This window comes from Nanorana parkeri, unplaced genomic scaffold (genome assembly GCF_000935625.1).
Source record: "Nanorana parkeri isolate BGI_ZX_2015 unplaced genomic scaffold, ASM93562v1 scaffold467, whole genome shotgun sequence".
NCBI classification, from domain to species: Eukaryota; Metazoa; Chordata; class Amphibia; order Anura; family Dicroglossidae; genus Nanorana; species Nanorana parkeri.
Genome location: NW_017306735.1, coordinates 573,224 through 595,750, shown reverse-complemented (window position 1 = coordinate 595,750; position 22,527 = coordinate 573,224).

Below are 22,527 nucleotides of genomic sequence, written 5' to 3'. Positions count from 1 at the left end.
TATAGATAGATAGATTTGTTGAAATATTCTCAACTGAACTATATACTTTTTTTTCCCACACATAGTTACATTTTATAATAAGGAGTTATTTTGCATTTTTTTTCCTTGTATGCTTGAATCATTCAGAGAAATAAGTAACACTTGTTTTTATATTTTTCATAAAGGATTTGAGATGAGTAAAAATCAATGTTTGAATAGCCATGTGCAGCATCCACCGTAAGTCATTTAATCAGCATTTGAAACAGCTTAAAAACATTTTGACTTTAATATCACTTTAAACATAGCTGTATGGCCACAACATTCTGTAGTCATAGAGCGCTGTCCAGTAAAGCCTATATGGGCTATAATTTAAATTTGGCAATGTTTCTGACGACCGTCAAGAAATACATCATTTACACATCTTGGAGTAGAGGAGTTAAAAAGTTATGAAGACACAAGAAAATAGAGGCTACAAAACATAAAGGAAAAGTTCTTGAAGCATATAAGAACTTTTAGACCTTAAAAACCCTGCTCAGAGTTATATAACCCTTTTGAGAAAAATAAAAGCAATCTGCAGACATTGAGCGCGTGAAGGTATGTAACAGAATGTGCGACCCTTAATGTTACTGTAGTGTGTATCATTCTGAAATTGGCGATCTTTCCTGCAAGCAGCGTGTACCATTACCTAACCTCTGGACGTCCTTGAGCGCATATAGTCGAGTGTGTATTATTTGTGTGTATGATTGCTCAGAAGAGATGTGACATTTTTACGACTGGCTGGGCCTGTGTTATATTCATTATACCTCACTGCAAGCTTTATTAACCTAGGCATTTGGAACGGTACTTGTCAGGGTGATTAATATTTGTCACACTGTAGGGAGCAGCTGTAAACACAGGATAAGTCCAAGACAAGAAGATAGAATGTTTATTAAGTATCCATGAAACCAGGATGTGCCTGTACCGACAGGATATCACAATTACTTGAGAGCACTGGAATTCCATGCACATAAAACCACTCTTCTATTTATATTGCTGAATCACTTTCTAAAGGGGAAATGAAAATGCAATGTGTGAGAATAACAAACTGTACAGTGTAGTGTGGAAATTAACGCAGAGAGCAAATATAAAAACACCTTTTTTGTTCAATTAAATATTAATTAAAAGTGAATAAAAGTTTTTTTGTTTTTTTTAAAATAGTGTTAGTATAACCGCCTAAATGTATTGTTATATTATCTTCTCCCCAGTGTATATCAGATTGAGAATGGGGAAATGGGGTAGGTATTGTGAGCTAATCAGATTTCAGTGCATTACACAATCCTCACAATTAACATTCCCTCACTTGGAGCTGGCGGGTTGGAGATATCTAGACAGCTTATAGCAGAAGGCACTGGCGGAATGAAGAAAAAAAAAAGGTATCAAAATCATGTTTTTATTGGGGGGGGGGGGGCCTCAATGGTTTCTTGCACCAGGGCCCTGGGGTTTCTAGTTACGCCTCTGGCAGAAGGGGAGAACAGGAAGGACAAGGTAATGAAGGTAATTGTATTGTCCAGTGCCTGAGAAGGCAGGTGACACAGGAAGCTGCAACAGGAAATATTGTAGTTTGGCTTAAGCTGGGTATATCCGGAGTGAATTTCGGACGATTCAGCAGGAATCTGACAAAATTCACTCTATGTGACCCTATCCCCTCAACAGAAGCCGATCATTAGAGGGAACATTTGGAAATTCCTTGGCCGAAAAAGCATGGTTCAGGTATTCTGACAGCAGCCGGCGCCACTTTCAGAATACAAAGCTCTCAACAGGACATTCATCCATCCATGTTGTTCAGCATGGATGGAAGAACTGTGGTATAGTGGTTAGCACTTTAGCCTTGCAATACTGAGGGTCCCCAGGTCAAATCCAGGTCAGTACACTGCCTGTAAAGAATGTGCTCCCTGTGCTTGTCTGAGTTTTCTTCGGGTACTCCGGTTTCCTCCCACACTCCAAAGACATGCTGGTAGGTTAATTGGCTCCTGTCTAAATTTACCCATGTATATACAGTATGCATGTGAGATAGGGGCCTTAGATTGTAAGCTCCATGAGGCCAGGGACTGATGTGACTGTGCGCTGTGTAAATTGTCATCCCTATATACATACCTGTAACAAATAAACACTTTAGGTGCATAAATAACTGCAGGTGTTGAACAGTATTACAAAACCTTAGCAGGTAAGAACGTTAACATATACAGTATGTATTTTCACATATTTATTATGTTTAGTTATTGGGTTGTAAATCTACTTTTAATAAGACAGGACCCACCACCGGAATGCATGGAACACATTCTGGCATGTTCAGTTGCAATAATACAGTCCTACTCTGTCATCTGTACAGTTAGGGAGCCAAAATGGAGCCAGATGGCAGATAGCAATCACATACATTTGACCAACTGAAAATTCTCCCATCTGAAAAAACACTGAAGTCTCCTGATAAGATCTGTGATGGATCAAAGACAGCATTGTAGTCAAGTCACCCTGTCCAAAGCATAATTAAACGTTACATTTGTTTCCTTTCTATGGACACTTTAAAGTGTATCTAAACCCAAAACAACAATTGCATATATTGCAGCTTACCAGTCCTTAGATGTGTATTAAATGATGCATTAATTTCCTTTCTTTCAGTTCTTTTTCCTTTTATGTTTACATGGTAATCCTGTACATACCACATTTCCTCTCAAAGGGTGGCTATGCTCACTTCTCCACTGTACCAATGGAGTGGGCCATGGCTGTCACCCAAGTTGCTTGCCTGATTTAGGCTACAAGCACCTGTTTAGCTTTTTACCTCTATTATATGGGGGCGGGGAGACTTGTAGTTTGTAGAAGATAGCTTGGAAAGAAGAAAAGATGTTTTGTACTTTCAGTTCAATTCACAGAAATTGACAAGGACACTGCATTATTGATAAGAGCTACAGGTATTTAGTGTACTAAAAAAAGAAATGCAGCTACCACATCTAAGGACTTGTAAGCTAATATAGTTAATGTTTGTTCTAGGGTTTAGTAGTCCTTTAACCCTTTTACTGCCACTGACATATGTCATTTGTCAGTAGTAGCGGGACCCCTGTACACAGATCTGTTGACATGTATAAAGCGGACTTTCAGCTTTACACTGGAAGTGATTTGGGCAGCTGTTAAGCCAAACTCTTTACACTCCTGCTACCCTCTTGCTTCCTAATGTCTGCTGCCCCTCCTGGCGGACTAGGGCCGGCATCGCGGAAGTGTCAAAATCCATTCTCTGATCTACTCTCTGTTGAATTAAGCCAGAAGCAACAATGATTTAATCACTTTCAGTTTCTGAGCTGCCATTCCCCCACCAGAGAGGCCAGGGAAGAAGCTGATCTGGGACAATCTGTGCTTGATCAGCTTCAATGGGCTGCAAAGGTGACATTAGGGGTCTAATAGACTGGTGAGTGCTACTGTAGACAATGTTGTGCTAGTTTAGTGATATGCCAAGGTTGTCCCTCCCTTTTAGATTCCAAGCTCTCATGGGCAGGGCCCTCCATACCACCTTGTCTTGATTTGTATTGTAACTGTAATATCTGCAAAGCTATATAAATTCTGTATAATAATAATCAAATATTTGCCCAGTAGAGAAAGTAATAGACTTTCCATTCCAATAAATTTTTCATTACTTGCTTATTTCTTCTCAGTACATCCAGCAAGGGTCTGGTACTTCTTGTCTGTATGTGAAATGCTCATTTTAGCTTAAACTATATTTAAATCTTGCACACACATTTGCAGCAGCTTAATAAAACTGCTTGGTGACAATGGCACAGTGGCTAAATAGTTACCACTTCTGCCTTGCAGCACTAACTGTTCAAATCCAGTTTCGCCAGGACACTATCTGCATAGAGTTTGCATGTTTCCCTGTGCTGCCCAAATTAATGGCACTTTATAAAGACTGTAATAATGATAATTTAACCTGGTATCAACATCTTGCAGTCCCTGTACAACATGACCAGAGTGTTAGAGTAAAAAGCCTCACAAGGAGCCAAGTCAGTTCCTGTGCCAATAGGATGAGGGGGTAAAGTGACAGAGAAGAAGCAGCACAGTGATGAGTTCATCTATCACTGTACAGTCACAGACTGGAGATGGAATCCAAGACAACCTGGACTCCCAGGAAGTGTGTTAAATGATGCTGGCCTTCAGACTAAGGACATCTAGTGGAAATACAAAATACTGCACGGAACATCTTTGGATTATGACATGAACAATGCAGTAAAAGTTGGTTTTATTATGTAATCTTTTAATGCAATATAATTCAAGTTTATCTTGTTGTTTTTGTTTTATTTATGTTTTTTTTTTTATTAAAGCACCATATTCATTTACAAATCTGTCTTCTTTCTGCTTTGACTGTTGTTTGTTCTGGTACTATTATGTATTATCTTTTCTAATGGCTTTGTTCCTGTATTGTCTAAATGTTTTGAGCACGGCTTGGGAGGTGACTCTTGTGTTGCCACTTTAGAAGCACATTGCTTGTATTCCTACATACAGCTTCTAAGTGTACATGTGATCAATACAGCTTTCTTCTGTACCTCTTAGAAACACAACAAGACCCATTACAATGACATTGTACCAAGGATCCCAACAAATCAGGATAATGTACTGTTTATTGGTCACGCTGGGTAGGAGGAGCCTACCCATAGTGCTTAATGTGATTGTGCCCAAGGCATTGCTTTCCTTTCCAGTCTAGCAAAACAAAATAGCATCAATTGGTACAAATAACCTAGAAACGATTTTACTTCTGTATTCTGAAGCATATCTTACACTGAAATGTGAATGTTTATATAAATCTTACCAAAGAAGCTTATTTTATTATTGTAATGCAAGAAAACGTTATTACATACAATATAACTATTCAACTATTATTTGTTATGATTGTTTATAAAATCTATAGTGGTAAATTTTCTACAATTTAATTGCATTATTCACCAATGTAAACTAATAATAAAGAAAAGGAAAATTGTTAGACTTTTATTCAAAATGTTATAACTGTATTTTAGAAAGTTATCAAGAATCGACTCATTAAATATATCATTGGCAGCAGTGACTGGCCCTGCGTGGAACTATACCAATTAAAAGCCTGTTCACTATAGAACAGTGCAGATTATTTCCAGTTCAGTTTTGTTTATAGAATTTTTTTATTGGATTTTTCATTAAACATACAATTAGAGAGTAAAGTGACAACAGCTTAGGGTAACATACATTGCCAAACTTAAATGGTGCAACATTACAGTTGCAGTAGACAAGAAGTGTCCTTCAAGCTACCCAGCCACACAACAAAGAGATTAAAACACACCAAAATGTATAAAGATTATGAAATATTGGTTGTTGATTCAGGACCACAAAAGCAGTGAGAGCATCAATGATACATATTGGCTGGTCCAGATCTCCCTCCAATGCTGAGTCTTATCTGAGGTAGTTAAAGGGAAAAAATAGTCTATGACTAACAATCATAATAAGGTAGACCTGGCTGCTGCTTGAGGAACAAGTCAGAGTGGTTAAATAAATGTTTAGGAAGCAGAAGAAGAAAGACTAGTGTGCCCAACCGTGGGGAGAGAGAGAGTAATGAAAATAATCACCACCATCTCATAATGGGGTACAGATTCGGGTCCATGTGTTCCAAATTTAATTGCATTTCTCAAAGTGTCATGAATTAGATAGATGTTCCAGAGTGTGAACCTTGTTAATGCGGCTTAGTCCTTCTAGTTGTGATGGAGGAACAGGTTATTTGCAGACAGCAAGTGGGTGTTAGTATGTATGAAACAAGTTTATTCATAGGTGCTGGTTGTAAGAAAGCAGTAGACCCAGTAGAAAGTGGGTGGGGACAAGGGGCACCAGAATGGCAATAATCTTGAACATTATGTCTTATACACTAGACCAGGGGTGCCCACAATGTTTGTGTTTTAAGATCTACTTTTTGAATGACGAGCTACATGAGATCTACCAACGAAAAAAAAACCTCCCTCGCACTCTCTCCCCTGGCTGTATCTCCTTGCTGTCCTGGCTGTCTCTCCTCGCTCTCCTGGCTGTCTCTCCTCGCTCTCCTAGCTATCTCTCCTCGCTCACCTAGCTGTCTCTCCTCGCTCTCCTGGCTGTCCCTCCTCGCTCTCCTGGCTCTCTCTCTCTTTCACTTTCCTTGCTCTCTCTCCTGGCTCACCTTGCTGTATTTTGCAAACAGTGTAGTGCAACAGGCTGTGTAAACGAATATTCTTTGATGTAATACATACCACTTCAACCACCAGTATCCACCAGAAAGGTGTCAGGGAGCTTGGCTCAGCAGACTCGGGCTAATAGGTAATCATGTGTGCACAGCTAAATAAATATACCAAAATGGAATAAAGGGGCCACCAGTCGCACCCTTCGTGATCTACCAGCATCAGCTTTGAGAGCTAACGGTAGATCACGATCTACCTAATGGGCACCCCTGCACTTGACCAATAGAGCTTTAGTCTGGGATACGGCCAATATATGTTAAATCCACCAATTCGTTTTCTGCAGTTGCAGAAAGCAGTAGCCTCTGTTTTTATGTCATTATATAGGTGTATGTAGAAAGACAGAAATATATTTATATTGATTGCATGAGGAAGATTATTGTACTATTCTTGTGTTTGTGCATCTTTCTTGAAATACCTTTTATTGATTTTTTAATAAGATTGCAATGTATACTGTACATTATTAAATAAGACGCAGGCAGAGCACTGCTCATTTTCTTCCAGTGTGCTTATTATAATCCCAGTCATTAGACATCTCTTAGACTATATATGTTAAATATTTATTTGTAATACAGCCCAGAACATTGATTGGGTCAGACATCTACAACAGTACTCTGTGCAGACCATCTTATTTAATAAGACAATGCAAATCACAGGATTGATACAAAGTACAGAGATCCATAGTACACAATGAGTTTGCTACTTTTATTAGTTTAGGCAAGTGACAACAAAGATGGTTGTTTACTTTGGGGTGCTACATTTTGCACCTATGCAGATCTTTGCATAGGTAATGTTCATCTTCACAGGTAACAAGACAGCAGCAGGGTCCACCATGCTTTGTAAATGCAGTACGGTTCATGCTACCATCCCTGCATCTGTTGGACATGTTATATGCAAGGTAACAGCTGACATTACTGTAGCACAGATATGCTATTGTGTACTACAAGACAGATGGGAAGGTCAGTAGGATATTAACTGTGCTCCTGAGATGGCCCCAGTTAATAACTGAAGGGGACATGCATGTGTGATAAGTGCTACTCTGCATTTGTGGTGGCAAAAGAAGACTAAGGCCCCGTTCCCACTGCGCGATATGCAAATCGCGCGTTTGTCGTGCGATTTGCATATTGTGCGACATCGCAAGATTTGCCGCGCGATATCGCGTTCAAGCTTGCATTGAGCAAGCTTGAATCGCGGCTAAATCCGCTCCAAAAAGGGTCCTGCTGTAGCGACACACGACCTGCAACAGCAGGACCCTTTGCCCCATTGAAATGCATTGGAACGTGATATCGCGCGATAAATCGATCAATGTGAACGGGGCTTTAGAGGGTTATTCACAAAAGAGCCGAAGGATCCAGATGTAGCTTCCATCCTTTGGCTCGCTTCGGCCATCTGAGCCCTTTGGTTCAGTTGAACCGAAGGGCTGCTGTACGGGCTACTCACAATAGCCCGTACAGCAGCCGAAGGCAGCCAAGTGACTCAGCTGAGCCGACCGCATATGCTTCGGTTCGGCTGAGCCGTAGTGACACCTGAAGGGGGGACAAAGGTCGGCCGAATCCGAAAGATCTCCCCGCGAAAGACAACAGCTGGGTGGAGCCAGCCAGAATAAAATGCTGGCTCCGTCCAGTTGTCCTGGAGGACCCTGGGCTGTCATTACATGAAAACATCTGGTATCTGGGTCTGGTATGGTTTCACAGGGGGACCCCACGCTGCTTTTTTTTTTTCTTTCATTTTTTTTTATTATTTTCTAACATTTATTTAAATAATTTGTAAACTTTTTTTTTTATTTTATTCATTTATTTACCCTTTTTTCCTATTCTGCTTGCTACCTCGGAGTTAGAGAGCAGAATAGCCGATCCGAATGCCGCTCGGGTGAACGGGATGAGTATAGGGGTGAACGGCAGCGAGTGAGCTGCCAGAGCTTTCAGAGCTTTGGCTCTGTTGATCCGGATGTTGAATCGAGTCGAACTCCTCCTGCACTTCGGCTGACCGAAGGCAGCTGATGTACGGCTGATTTTAGCCGATGTAGAGACCCTTTAGATCTGGTAGAAATAAGCCGTACTGTCGGCTTTGTTCACTTCGGCACAGTTATTCACTCAGCTGCCTTCAACAGCTAACTGAATAACCCTCTTACAGACTGCACGGGGGCTAGAAAGACTGTTAATCCCTGACTGGATGCCTAGGCAGATGTGTTTTATTATACGACTGCCTCTTTCAATGCAGAGATTGACCATAGAAGTCACCTACACTACATGCATGTATTGGGACAGCAACACTTTCCTGTGCTATACTGTAAATTGTCATAAGTGTATTGTGTAGTTACAGAATTTTCATATAAATGCAGAGCGTTTGTCTTTTACAACTAATAACATTTGAAGTTAAAGACGAATATGTTATTTTCACTTATCTACTTTGGTGCATTTAATATACAAAAAGGAAAACAACATGCTAACAGTAAAATAACACTTTATACATGCTGCATTGTAATCGCTGTGACAGTAAATTCATTTTCATAATGTTTTCCTTGGTTACCTAGCTTTTCATTCAACTTGCCAGGCTCTGAGATTAACAGACACACTATAGAATGGAAAAAGCATTCTGGATACTATGCATTCTGAGCTCTATTTTTGGACTCTAAGAAACTTGTGATCCGTTTCTCAAGATCTTCTCTCCCAGTAATTTGCAGACTAGTATTAGCAGAGGACATTTTAGGCATATTCCACACATTGAAGTAAACACACATGAATGACTTCAAATTTACTTCTATGTCCACTCTATACTGTAAATCAGTTATAATTTGCTGAAAAGCAAGGAATGGACATGTAAACTCTGATCAACTGCCATGTGGGCTTTAGGAGAAACAGTTATGGTTGGGCTTATGTAATAATATATAAACTGTATATATCATGTAATTGTGCAGTATTACGTATGAAAGATGTATATTATTTGTGTCTTTTAGCATTACTTACTTTGATCCTGCTTTTTTTGCTTTTTGCAATAATAACTCAAGTAAATATATTCACTCAGTATTTTGAGTGAAGATTCTCAACTCCTTTAGTAAACCAGCCTTAGTGTCTTTGCACTCTTGAGTTCTTAACAGTGTGAAATATTAGCACATTTGCCTAGAGCTGAGCTAAAGGATATTTCCACCTTTTGCGGGGGCATTTAAAAAAAACATGCCAGCAATGTACACGGTGTGTGGATGATGGCAGCATATGCAGATCCTGGATAAAACCTTACTTTTTTTTTAGTTGTCCTCTCAGCCTCCACATGTTTTTTTTTTTAAATGGCTGCCAGACTTCTGTGTACAGTGTAGGGAGTGGAAAAACTAATTTTCCCACAGTGCTTTGCTTCTCACGTGCACATGCATCATTGATATTTATAGTGGTACCTCCTCCTGGGCAGTGCAGAGTAACCGGCAGATGTGACTACAGTTGGAGGATTGTTGTGATTGCTAAAGAAATCTGTTATATTTTGTCTCCAGTGATCGCTCAGAACAATATATAACGGATTTCTAATTCCAACTGTACTCAGACCACCATTGAAGCTCCACCTAACCTTTTGACCTGTCCAATCAGGTAAGTGACATTGTCCCAAGACCGAACCCTCGTTAACCCTTCTGTAGCTTGTCTCCCCTGCTGTACACCTAGTCATGTATGCCCTCCGCTTATTTTTATTTTTTTTGCTTCGGGACTTCCTTTTGACAGTCCACTTAAAATTTTTGGTTGCATTCAAACAGTGCACCTCAACATATAAAAATACGTTTTCAAAATCCAGTGTTTATCCGTGTGTTTATTTATACGTCTGCTGTCTATCCTTAATTTAAGAATAGACGCTATTGTGCGGCCCTCTGGATATTTTGGGGGTAACGCTTGAGGCCTTATATAGTTACAAAAACGACTACCACTGATTTACACAAAGATTCTTGAGATAGAATAAGAAAAAGATTGCTCCTGGTTAAGTATATCTACATACGGTGCCTCCCAGGTCAGCTGGTACTACCTAACCTAGGCTGGGAGGTGTGCCACTGGCGATATTGTCCCTCACTGTAGCCAGAATACTACCAGACTCAGGATATCTGTGAATATGACTTCTAGTGTCAACTAACTCTGGGGTGCCATTGATAACACGGCAAAACTACTTGTATAAACTTGTGTGTGTTTCAGTGGTTTTACTGAGGAGGCAACATCCAATGGATGCTGGCAATGTAGGTCAAAGGGCATCTTACTATCACCAGGGGATTTTTACTATCGTGATACCGACATCTCTTTTTGGGACCAGGACCGAAAGTATACGGCAAGATCCCACGGAAGATCGGAGCAAAGACCATCTCCTTTCAGCCACCACGGTGGAAGAGAAAGCTGACTCCCTCCCGGCATCTGGTGAGTGTAAGCCCTACGGGGACCCATCGCTTCTCCGACACATCATCCCCCAGGATACGATCATCTTGGATATACATATTCAAGTTTTTGCCCCTTTTCAGATTGGAGTACTTTTGGACACTATTTAACCTCAAAGTTTAGGACACGTTTATGATACACCACTGCACATCTATCAGTACATCACAGATGATGATAGACGCAGTTATATGTACACTGTAATACAGAAAAAATCAGAGAAAACAAATCACGGACACACGGTTTATTGAAGATTTATTTATTTATTTACTTATTTATTCACATTTATTTATATTTAAGCAATTTATACTTACTTATTTATTCACATTTATTTATATTTAAGCAATTTTTATTAGTCAATTTACATTGTTGTTTTTGTTTCGTTTATTCACATATCACTTCAGCAATTTTTATTCCACATAATAAGATGTTCACTTAGAGATATTTATATATTCTTATACCACTTATTTAATAAGTCATTGTTGGATCCTCACTTCACCCCAGGAGACCCATAGCGCTCACTAATGTAGGTAAAGGGCATGTGTTCATTTTGAAAAGTATGGGTGCCACTTGTGATAATTGTACTCAATTGTGCAAACGTTAGGAAACATTTGCCTTGCCAAAACCTACTCAGGTCATAATGTTGCAACCCCATTAATATTTGAGTCTTAGCCCATTATGAAGACAACGTCAAAACTCAGACATATTGGATGACACCTAGGTGACCAACTGCAGTCTCTTCTTCCTTTCATCCATCACATATGTCACCTACATACACATCCATGCCTAGGTGCCCACTGTATTTTTATATCATTCTAAACTATGCCTTTAAGTTACCATAATTTATACTTATCTTTCCATCATTATCAACTAGCAAAATTATTGTGTATAGCCTTGAAAGCATAATTTTTAGGCAAAGCCCTGTGGAGATGAAATATGTTGACCAATATTCTGTTGTAACAAGGTAAGTGTTACAGTAGGTCATTGAGGATGCACATGAGTATTCATATTCTTGAAATAGCCACATTCATGTTTGTCAGTGTATGTTGCAAAAGTTCCCTTGGTGGCCGCAGCTGAAGCGGATCCCGACAATTGTTCCGGGATCCGCCCAGCTGCGTGACTGACAGCGTGCTCTGCCTATCTAGAGGCAGAGCCAGATGTACCTGCCCCCTCACCTGTCCATTCCGCCAGTCAGCACTGGCGGATCGGAGAGGGGAGGGGGGAATCCAGCCCCCCCCTGTCACGGCAGAGAGCAGTGACAGGATCGAGAGGTGAGCGAACGCCGCTATGTGTTCGCTCACCTCCCGATCTACTGAGCCGACCTGTGACAGTCTCATTGTCACAGGTCGGCTAGAACTATGAGGTGAGTGAAAAGCACTCACCTCATAGTTCTCCTTTAACGTTCAACCAGTTTCCATCATTTTGAGGCAGTCTTGTATTGGCTATTTAATGGACATTATTTTTTTCCTATCAAAAGCCTTGTCAATTAATAGCTAGTATTATAAAACATTGTGGGGTTGATTTACTAACCTTATAAACACACCACGAACATGTATACACCTCTGTAGTGTGTTCCCTCCCAGCATGATCTATGGGTGGAATCTAAACACCTTTGTAGTGTGTACACACCCAGCAGGTGTGTTGTGCAAAGCCTTGCATGAATTGCAAGGTGATGTTGTGTAAATTAGCTCTATGCTGTGTTGCTTGCGTTGATGAATGCAGGAATGTAAATGCATGAGCTAACCATTTTTGTCTAAACTGTGAAGCAGCATTATATATGGATTATGTGCTTGATTTTTCCATATATGGCATTAGTGGAAATATGCTTTTAGAGACTTTTTGGTTGATAAATACGTTTTGCTGTGTGAAAATCACACGCACCTGGTGCGTGCGTGTGTTTAGGTTAGTAAATCACCCCCCGTGTGTTGTTGCAGAAGGTAACATCACGGTTTTGTATCTAATTTCTAAAATACAAACTCTTTACTATGTTAGAGTCTCACTCCTGTTATACAATATTAAATGCATTAGTGAAGAGATAAAATTGTGAACTTGTATTGGCATGACCCCAATCACAATTTAATCTTCTGAAAAGTACAGCATTGAGGACTATAAACATTCTATTGGAAAGCCGAGGATGTTTGATACTATGTACCAGCTGACCAAAACATATTTGTTTTTGCATCCCATATTTTCCCAAAGGTTCAAAACATGAGACTTGATGACCCAAAGGAATTCGGGACATGACCATTTTGTGGTTTGTCGCTTTGATCACTCAAGCACCTTTCTCTAACTACAGCTCATTGGTTCCTGTGCTTTAGAGATGTTTTTTCTAACTGCTCCATTAACTTGGCCCTTCCACCATGACCTTTTACCCTTTATGACCAATTGATGTGTAGGAAACACATTCTTTAGTAACTCATACACTGATATCTGTGTGTTATTGGCTTACTAGGGCTGTAGCGAAAGCTTGCAACAAAAAGAAATGCGATCTTACCACTTTAATTCTATAATAATTACTAGTTAAACTTGCGGGATCATTTACTAAAAGCTGCTAATGAGAAAAAAACAAGTTTATGGGTACTGGGATTTATTAACTATTTAGAGAGCTATTGTAAGCAAACTGATAAGTAATAAGGTGGAAAATTAGATATTTCCTTTCATTAGGAATATGTGTATAAAACTCTATACTAAAAATGTATTGAGTCTTATAAAAGGTGGTGAACATAATCTCTGGACATGTTTATCCTAAGCCTGAACATATGTACATACATGGAACACAAAGTTAAGACATCCATACATGGATGTGCTGACATGGTTAGTGTTAGGGTTAGTGCTTGGGTTAGACTCAAGTTAATTCTAGGGTTAACTCAAGAACAGCCCAGATAGCAAGGATAACTTGCTACAAACTTGTGCCAGGGTAAATTGTAATTCTTGTTAACTTGTTGCACACATTCCTGGCAAGTTGTAGACTTGCAGAACACTTGCAGCACAAGTTCTAGTTGACACTTTTTGAATTTGTAGCAAATTTGCTTGGCAAGTCTACAGCAAGAGTCTGAAGGTCTTAGCAAGAGCTCTGCAAGCTCGCTGGTCTGGAGACTTGCAATGCAGACTTGCTGTAATTGTGCAACAAAATTGTGAAGCTTGGCAAGTCTGCAATAGTTTAGCAAGTCATTTTCAAACTTGCAGCTCAGTTGCTTGCTATCTGGGAGGTCCAGGTTAGTTAAAATTAGTTTCCCTAACCCTCAAGAACAATTTAAAGTGAATTGCACCCTTAACCACCTCAATTTCGGCTTCCCTATTTACACCAATGTGTTTCAGCAAAATTGAAAACTTTAAGGAAAATGTCCCTATTCACCAGGGAATTTTGGCAAAACAAACACTCCCAATGTTGCTTATTCATAGCTGGTGCATTTTTCAGGCAACCATAGTCTAAGGCTAGGTTCACACCTAAGCGACTGCGCTGGTGAGCTGTTTTTGTGCAGTTGTCGCGCATTCCTGTTTGCGCTATTTTGTTTTGAAAATTGCACGGTTTTCAATGCATAGAGATGTCTATGGGACCTAAATCATGTGACATCCACCCAAAAATCATTCCTGTACCCTTTTGTGCGACAGGCGATTTTTACCGAGCAACAAATCGCAACGCTGTGAACCGCTTCCATAGACTTGGATGCAAATCTTTGTTTTGAGCGATATCGCGTGGCTAAATCCGCACGATAAATCGCCTAGGTGTGAACCTAGCCTAAAGATGATGCATGCCTTCTTTCTGAGTGTAACTACTGTATAAACTTCTATTGGTGCATCTTTTCTATCAAACAGTGTAAAATTGTCGCTAATCATGTTAGACAAGGCCTTGAGATTTTTTTTTATGTGATACTAAGTTACTGTATTAAGGCATACTGTATATTTTGAGAGGCCTTTTAACTGAGGTCAGTCTGGTAGAGATGTGTTTATATTATTCATTTAACTTTTAGACAGTATTTCAGGAATCTATTGTGTACAACTTCGGTAGCTTCTAATATATGGATAACCACACTGTTAAATAGGAATTAACAAGAGCATGCCCAAGTCAGCTGCAAACATATGGATAAGCACCCTCATAGATAAGAGAAGACAGGCCGGTCAGTCATGGCTTGGATCTCAGATAGTTTGGAGTTAGGGCCCTGGAGTGGCGGTGTGACTTCCACATGTATGTAACTGAATCACTTCCCCCCTCCCTTTTAGATTGTAAGCCCTCAGGGGCAGGTTCCTCCTTACCATCTTGTCTTGATTTCTATTGTGATTATATTGTCTTCCCTATTATGTAAAGCACTGTGCAAACTGTTGGCGCTATATAAATCCTGTATAATAATAACTGAAACCTCTGTTTACCCTGAGTTGCTGAAACAGATTAGTTGGGTCAGCTTGAAATTGTGCTAGGGACCCCCTTTTGTACTGGTCGTTTATACAACATTTGAAACATTCCACTGAAGTCAATAAAAAAAATTGCTTCTGAAGCTTAGAGAATTTCAACAATCCTAGATATCTTTCAGACAATGCAAGCACTTTTACTAACAATTGGAAAGGGTAAAAGTGCCTATAGGTAGTAAATGGCAGCTAGCCAAGCATGCATGATGCAGATGCCAAACAGTCCTTCTTATGAATGATGGCTGTTTTGGCAGGTGGTGGGGGGGGACAATAGCAATTTTCTTATTTTTGTTTTGTCACCAGGACAGGAAGTGTGGAGAATTCTGCCCTATGGGGACACGGGCAACAATAAAAATTGGTCCAGACGTTCTAACCCATCCGAGCTCTATCCAAAACACAATAATGGGAAAAAAGATAATACAAATATTGCTAATAATGCTAATAATTTAAGAGCTTTAAACATGCTGCATGTCAAGCCTGGTAGTCAGAAATGAACCTATGGTTAAGCAAGGGAAATATTTGTTGCTTTGAATCTGAGCTCCAGGGCAAAGTTGTAACAACATAAAGGCCATTGTCTTGAAGTGAAAAACAATCTAAGCACTTCCTTGACTGGTCGTCAAAAGAAAAAACATGACAATAATGGGCTTCTTGATTCTCCAATTAAGAAGAAAATTGTACAGTGCAAGCTTGCAGACAGGAGCAGCCGACTGGTACTGTGCAATGGGGAGCAATGTGCAGTGAAGACCTCTCTATTCCTTCATTGTTTGGCTTCTCTGAAGCCTCTCTTACATTGGTCATTGTTAACGGATGACAGCCGGATAAGTCTCATTTCATCCAGAAGAAAAGGAGAGATGTCATGAAATAAAAGCAGACAGCAGAGATCTCTTTATCTGATATTAACAGACCTCTGCAGTCTGGGAAGCCTATGAAGCAGACGTTCAAATTATCCCTGCCATTCACCAAACAGCACACTTCTCTGCCAGGGAAAAAGATAAGACTGAATGCATTAAATACAGAATAATCCGCTGTGCAGAAATGAATACCAAATAATAACATTTGGACAAATTCCCTTAGATGATTGATATTTTGGCCTAACAAAAAGTGATATGTTAAAAAAAAACACATAGCTTTTATAAAAGCATCGCCTTGGTTGAGACAAGTGCAGATATAAATGATGCAGATATGGCAGTGTGGTATCTGGGGAATTGCAGGAGGACAGAGAATGCAGACTTAACACTTGTGCAGGTCTGAAATGCAGGACAACGAGGGCACAACTTCTTATGGAGGACTGTGTAGTCCAAGCAGCAAAGACTGTTAGCTCTGGGTACAATTAGTATGTAAGTAGACAGTTTAAAAAGTTGAAACTGATGCCTCTAAAAGTATGTATTCTTTTGTTCACGCAAATTAACTTTTGCCAATTTATGAAACAGTTTACAGTAGTGTGGACTAGTTTCCTAGTTTCCCAAAAGGTGATGCACAGGTTTTAATTCAGGAACATACCCGATTTCTTTGTGCACGCAGTATGTTGGTCCATAAATAGGAGCATTGGGATTCCATAGGTGTCATTGTGAGTCTTGCAATTTTTTGTATTACAATGTTCCCTTGTAGCATAGTTTTAGTGTTTGCTGATCCTTATAGTAGATCCATTGATTTTCCACTTCCTGCAAAAGGATGACAATGTTGTTTGCTTTTGAAGTGAAATTGTCAGCAGTGTTGTCACTGTGGACAGGGTTGCTTTCGATGGCCATGTAGTTTTAGATGGACTTGGGGGGGGGGGCATCTTGGGACCCTGTGGAGGGACATGACTTACAGTCACTGGGAGAATTGACTGAGAGCTGACTGATCAGCAGTCATGGGCAGTGGCGTAACCAGAAGCTTCAGGGCCCCGGTGCAAGAAACCATGTGGCACCGTGTGGTTAGCAAGAAGGCTGCCGAGGTCCACAGCAAGCACGGGACCTCAGGCAGCTGCTTCAGTTTAAAAATTTAGTGCTGGTGTTCTGTCGAACGCCGACCCAGCATCTGCGTTTGCGCACAGACGGGATTAACAAGGAAACCGGCATTTATGTACAAAGAATTAGTTTGCAATTGTTAATCCATGGCAGTAAATGATGGATGGCATATTATTAACGGTCACAATTAACGATTCAAACTAAATACGTTGTCAATAACTCCCGGTTTCCTTGATAATAGTACTGAAGTCGGCAAATTCGACTAGGTCGCCGTTCTCGACAGAACACCAGTATCTGCGCTTAGTATCTGGGTATTTTAACGAGTACAAGTACTTGTGAAAATGCCCAGTATTGCATCCCTACTTAATAATGTATTGCTGGGACTTGTAGTCCCCATTCCCATCCAGCATTCACCCACCCACACTTACCTGACTCTCAGACCACCACTGACATTGTCACTTTCTTCCGTGTCCCGGCGGCCAGGGGGCAGGACTAAGCGGAGAGGGTCCTCTCTCCCAACAGCAGAATATGATGCCTGGCGGTGCCTGCATCACATTCTGTTGAGCAGGTGACAATGACAGATCCGCTCCATCCCTGTCGCACAGCCACCCTTACATGTCCCGCTTCTACTGCTGTGGGTGGCAGAGCGGCGGGGAAGGAGCGGCACTATCGTGGAGGGAAGGGGGGGCAGCATGAGGGAGCTACAGTCCCTCTTGTTCCTCTCTGGGGCCCCCCCAACAGGCGGAATGCCAGGGCCCGGTCGCAATTGCGACCACTGCGGCCCTGGTAGTTCCACCAGTGGTCATGGGATTGGTCAGCTTTCAGGACTTAGAGCTGCAGTGGCAATGGCTGCAATGCACCATATTGGCTATAAGTATTGGGTAGAGTATGTTTCAATTTGTATCAACTCAGGAAGGCTCCCCTACTAGGTTATTGATGGCAGATGAAAAGAAAATTCTTTAGAACACACACATGCACACACTAAACAGCTGCATGCTTCTGCCTTGTGTATTGCTACATGGGCTCTTACCCATAGGCAGAGACCTGTGATATAGACTAAAGCCAGGTATACACACATTTTCTCTGTTCAGTCTGCGGGTTGAACAAAGGAAATATAACAGTTTCCTCCATCAACGCTTACGAGCATTGATGGAGGTTCCCCTACTGTTTCTATTGTATTCTGACAGAGGCCACCGACCGTTGTCAGAATATGTGAACTGAACTTGCAGCTGATTTGCTGCTAGCTCAGTTGGACCAAGGATTTTCCAACTGGCTCATACGTTTAGCTGATCTACAAAAAAAAGTAGTTGACAGACATTTTTCAATCTACCTAATATCTGAGCACTGCCTGAAGTTTATGACCAACTGTAGAAACAACTTCAAATAATCTCATTGTCATGTACGTAGACGTAGCTTGATTGTTTCATGATTGTTGCATGATGACCACAGCAGTATGTATAGAGGAAATAATTTGTTTTGTATAGTATGCTAAGGTATAAAGTCCCCAAATTATGTTACGTTAACCGCCCATGATAAAATAATTGGATATGCATATTAAAAGATATTCTTCCACTAATTGTGTGGAATTCTAACACCTTGTAATTCCCCCCCTTCCTTCCATGTCAGGTTAAGACATGTCCAGGAAAGACAAGTGAAGACATGTTCAGACTGATGTTAACATATTATCTGCATAATTATTCCCTATAGAAAAACGAGCAGCACTTCTGAGGAAATGTCACTCTAATGATTCCATAAACACATTGCCAGTCATAACCAATGAAGGATTACTGTATTAAACATTATTTAACATTAACATTATTTAACCTATGAAAGATTACCGTATTAAACAATTATTACTCTGTTATGCCATTTTATATAAACTGAGTAATGAGAATAAATGCAAGAATTAGAGCATGATTTAAGAATCAAAAGTAAGGATAGCTTAGCCTTGTAGCACTGTACTGTATACATGTTTACATTTTTTACATGGCAGACACAAGTTTTTTTATCCTCCTTATTTTGTAGTTTTATTGGTATGCAGACATGATGACTGGCATCATAGTATATGTAGATCTGTAGAGGGGGAGAGAGAGAGAGAAAATGATGGAACCCAACTCTAGGAATTACATAGTCACAACTACCCTTGCAGTGCCCCCCACTTGGTGTGATGCATTGCCATCCATTTGAATGGTACCCCAACATACCTCCCGGCCGGTGCGCATTGCCTCAATACTATGCATTTTGTGGTGGTGCAACGCAACCTGGGAGGTGCATTGGGGTGACATTCAAATTCCCACCAATTCCAGTGTGTTCCAGCACAGTTAGCTGCTGGAATGTACAGGATCACATACTATAAGCCTCCCTGCGTTCTTAGGCGGGAGGGAGTGTGGCAGTGCATTTAAGTCAATAGCACCGCAGCCACGCCCCTCCACCTGTGGTCTACTTGCATCATAGTTACATAGTATTTGAGGTTGAATAAAGACACATCAAGTTCAACCTTTGTGTGTCTGTGTGTGATTGTGCATGTGTGTACACGAGTCCCTGTGTGACCTGTACCCATGTATGTTATGGTTTCTGAGGAAGGTATCTAAATGCTTTTTGAATGATTCAATACTCTCAGCTGATACCACTGCTTGTGGCAGCGAGTTCCAGACTTTAACCGCTCTTACTGAAAAAAAGCCCCTCCTCCCCTTGTGGTTAAATCTTTTTTTTCCACCAATTTTCGGGGGTGGCCTCTACTCTTTGTTAGGGAGTTTACTGTAAACAGTTTATAGCCGATGTTGCCATCACCACATCAAAATCATGTCCCCTCTTAATCGCCTCACTTCTAGCGTGAACAAGTTTAAATTTAGTAACCTTGTCTCATAGCTTAGGTCCTCCAGACCCTTAATTAGTTTAGTTGCCCTTCTCTGGAATCTCTCTAGCTCAAAGACATATTTTCTGTGGATTGGTGACCAAAACTGGAGCGCATACTCAAGATGAGGCAGAACCAGTGATCTATAAAGTGGCAAAAGTATTTCTTTGTCTCTACAGTACATTCCCTTTTTAATACAAGACAGTGCTCTGCTATCTTTGTTTGCTGCAGCCTGACATTGCATGCTATTGTTCAATATGTGCTCTACTATGACCCCCAAATCTTTTTCCATTTCTGACTTCCCTAGTGGAGTACCCAATAATGTGTATTCTTCTTTTAACCCCAGAATGCATTACTTTACATTTTTCAACATTAAACCTCATCTGTCATATAGTTGCCCACTCCCCTATTTTATCCAGGTCCTCCTGCAATGCTATAATGTCTAAGTCCGTGTCTTAAACAGTATGGGCCTAGCACAGAACCCTGGGACACACCACTCGCGACCTTTGGACCAATCTGAAAAAGAGTCATTTTATCAATACTCTCTGGACACGTTCCTGTAGCCAGTTCTTCCTAAAACCATGCTGATTATTATCTTTTATACCATTGCCATGAACAAAATCCACTAAATAGTCTTTTATCATTCCGTCTAACAGCTTGCATACTATTGATGTTAGACTGACTGGTCTGTAGTTCCCAGGTTGGAATCTTGAACCTTTTTTTGAATATTGGTGCTACTGTAGCTTTCCGCCAGTCACTTGGTACCTAACCAGTCATTATGGTGTCCTTGAAGATGAGGAATAATGGTCTCGCTATAACCTGGCTGAGTTCTTTAAGTACCTTGGAGTGCAGGTTATCATGTCCTAATACTTTATTTGCAATATGTTTTTCAAGTCTTTGTTGAACCCCAGCTACTGTCAATCACTGTGGTATTTTACGGCCTGAGCTACTCACCTTCTTATCTTCATTAAACCTGTCTTTTTCCTGATTGTATAATGAGAAGAAAAATCAATTTAATACCTCAGCCTTCTCCCTAACGTTTGTGATTATTCTCCCGGTTTCATCTTTTATTGGGCCGACCTGTTCTTTTCTAACCCTTTTACTGTTTATATAATGGTAGAATTTTTGGGGGGTACTTTTTACTGACTGGAGCGATATGCTTTTCATAATCTATTTTATCTGCCCGGATTTCTTGTTTACATCTCTTATTGCATTCCTTGTAGTTCTAGAATGCCAATGCAGTCCCCTCAATCTTATATTTTATGAATGCCAGCTTATTTTCCTTGATGTGTTGTTTTACCATTTTATTTAGCCATGCAGGCATGTGGCACAGCAATGCCCGCATTCTGGTCCAGTGCGATAAAAAAAATAGTGCATGCAGTGAGTGCTGACTACTGTAGGAGCAGGGATCAGGTAAGTAAGTCTTTACACAACACCCCTAAGCAAAACAAGCAATTATCCCTTGCAGTGCGAGGATAGCCCCACTGCAGGTGATAGATTTTGTGTAATTCCTGAAGTTGAGCTTTAACATCACAATATAAAACAATATAATTGAATTTTAATATAATATACTAAATTATGTACAGTATATATGTTCTACTTCAGTTCATATAGCAGGTAAGAGATGAGACCACTGTGAGTGGGATGAGTTGATTGTGTCTGTTGTTAGATTTGTATTTTTAATGAGACACATGGGGCTTTGCTTTCAATGCTTTGGAAGATTGTAAAGAAGACAAACTCCCATCTTGGCATACAGAGAGCCACCCGCTTTCAGATTAACCTCTCAGGCATGTAATAAGTTTTATGATTCATTACGTTCATTTGTATTCTTTGCTGAGCTCTTGGTAAAACAAATTCACAGTAGTTTAAAATGGTCATTGGATCCTGATATTTTAGCACAGATTATGAACAGTGAAATGAATGTATTCAGTGACACGTGTCCTGGCATCCACCTAATATGTGCTACTTGCATGTAAAATAGTGCAGGCATGTGTTTAGGATATTTCTCATCATTTGCCTGTCTTATCCAGGAAAGTAAGATTCAATTGTTGATAACTAGCTAGACAAGATGCCGCCTCCCTTTTATTGTTCACTTAGAAAAGGTCTGCTGATGTAGCAAACTTTTAGGGATATTACAGATGGGAGATTTTGGAAGATTTTATCTTCATTGCTGCAATTAAATACAATTGAATATATTCAAAAGCATTCAAGTAGCATTTTTCATAGCAGTGCTACATTGTAATCTTGGAGTGGATTGCATGCTCAGTGTGGCAGGACCGGGGAAATTCTCATTAGATAAAACTGCACAGTGTGAGAGACATTGATGCTCCTAACACAAAAAAAAGGATTCGTTCTCACGTTTCACTGAGAGCATATTAGCGGATCCAATATTTTGGAGTGCATGCACAGGTACATTTTTTATTCCAATGTAAAAAACAGGAAGGAAGAAAGGCAGCCTAGTTTTCTGAAGTTGTATTCCACTTAATCAGACTTTAATTAGTTGTTAATCTTCCTTCTAAACAAACCTTGCACTTTCATTCAGTCTTCTCTCCATTGTTTAGCCTATTTTTCTGTTTGCTTTTCACTGGTGATTGCACAATGATGGAAAACACAGACTGGAAACGCATTCAAAACGGAACAAAGAGGATTCCTGTGATTTGTATCTACTTATCTACAACATTAGAGGCTGAAAACAAGCAGGA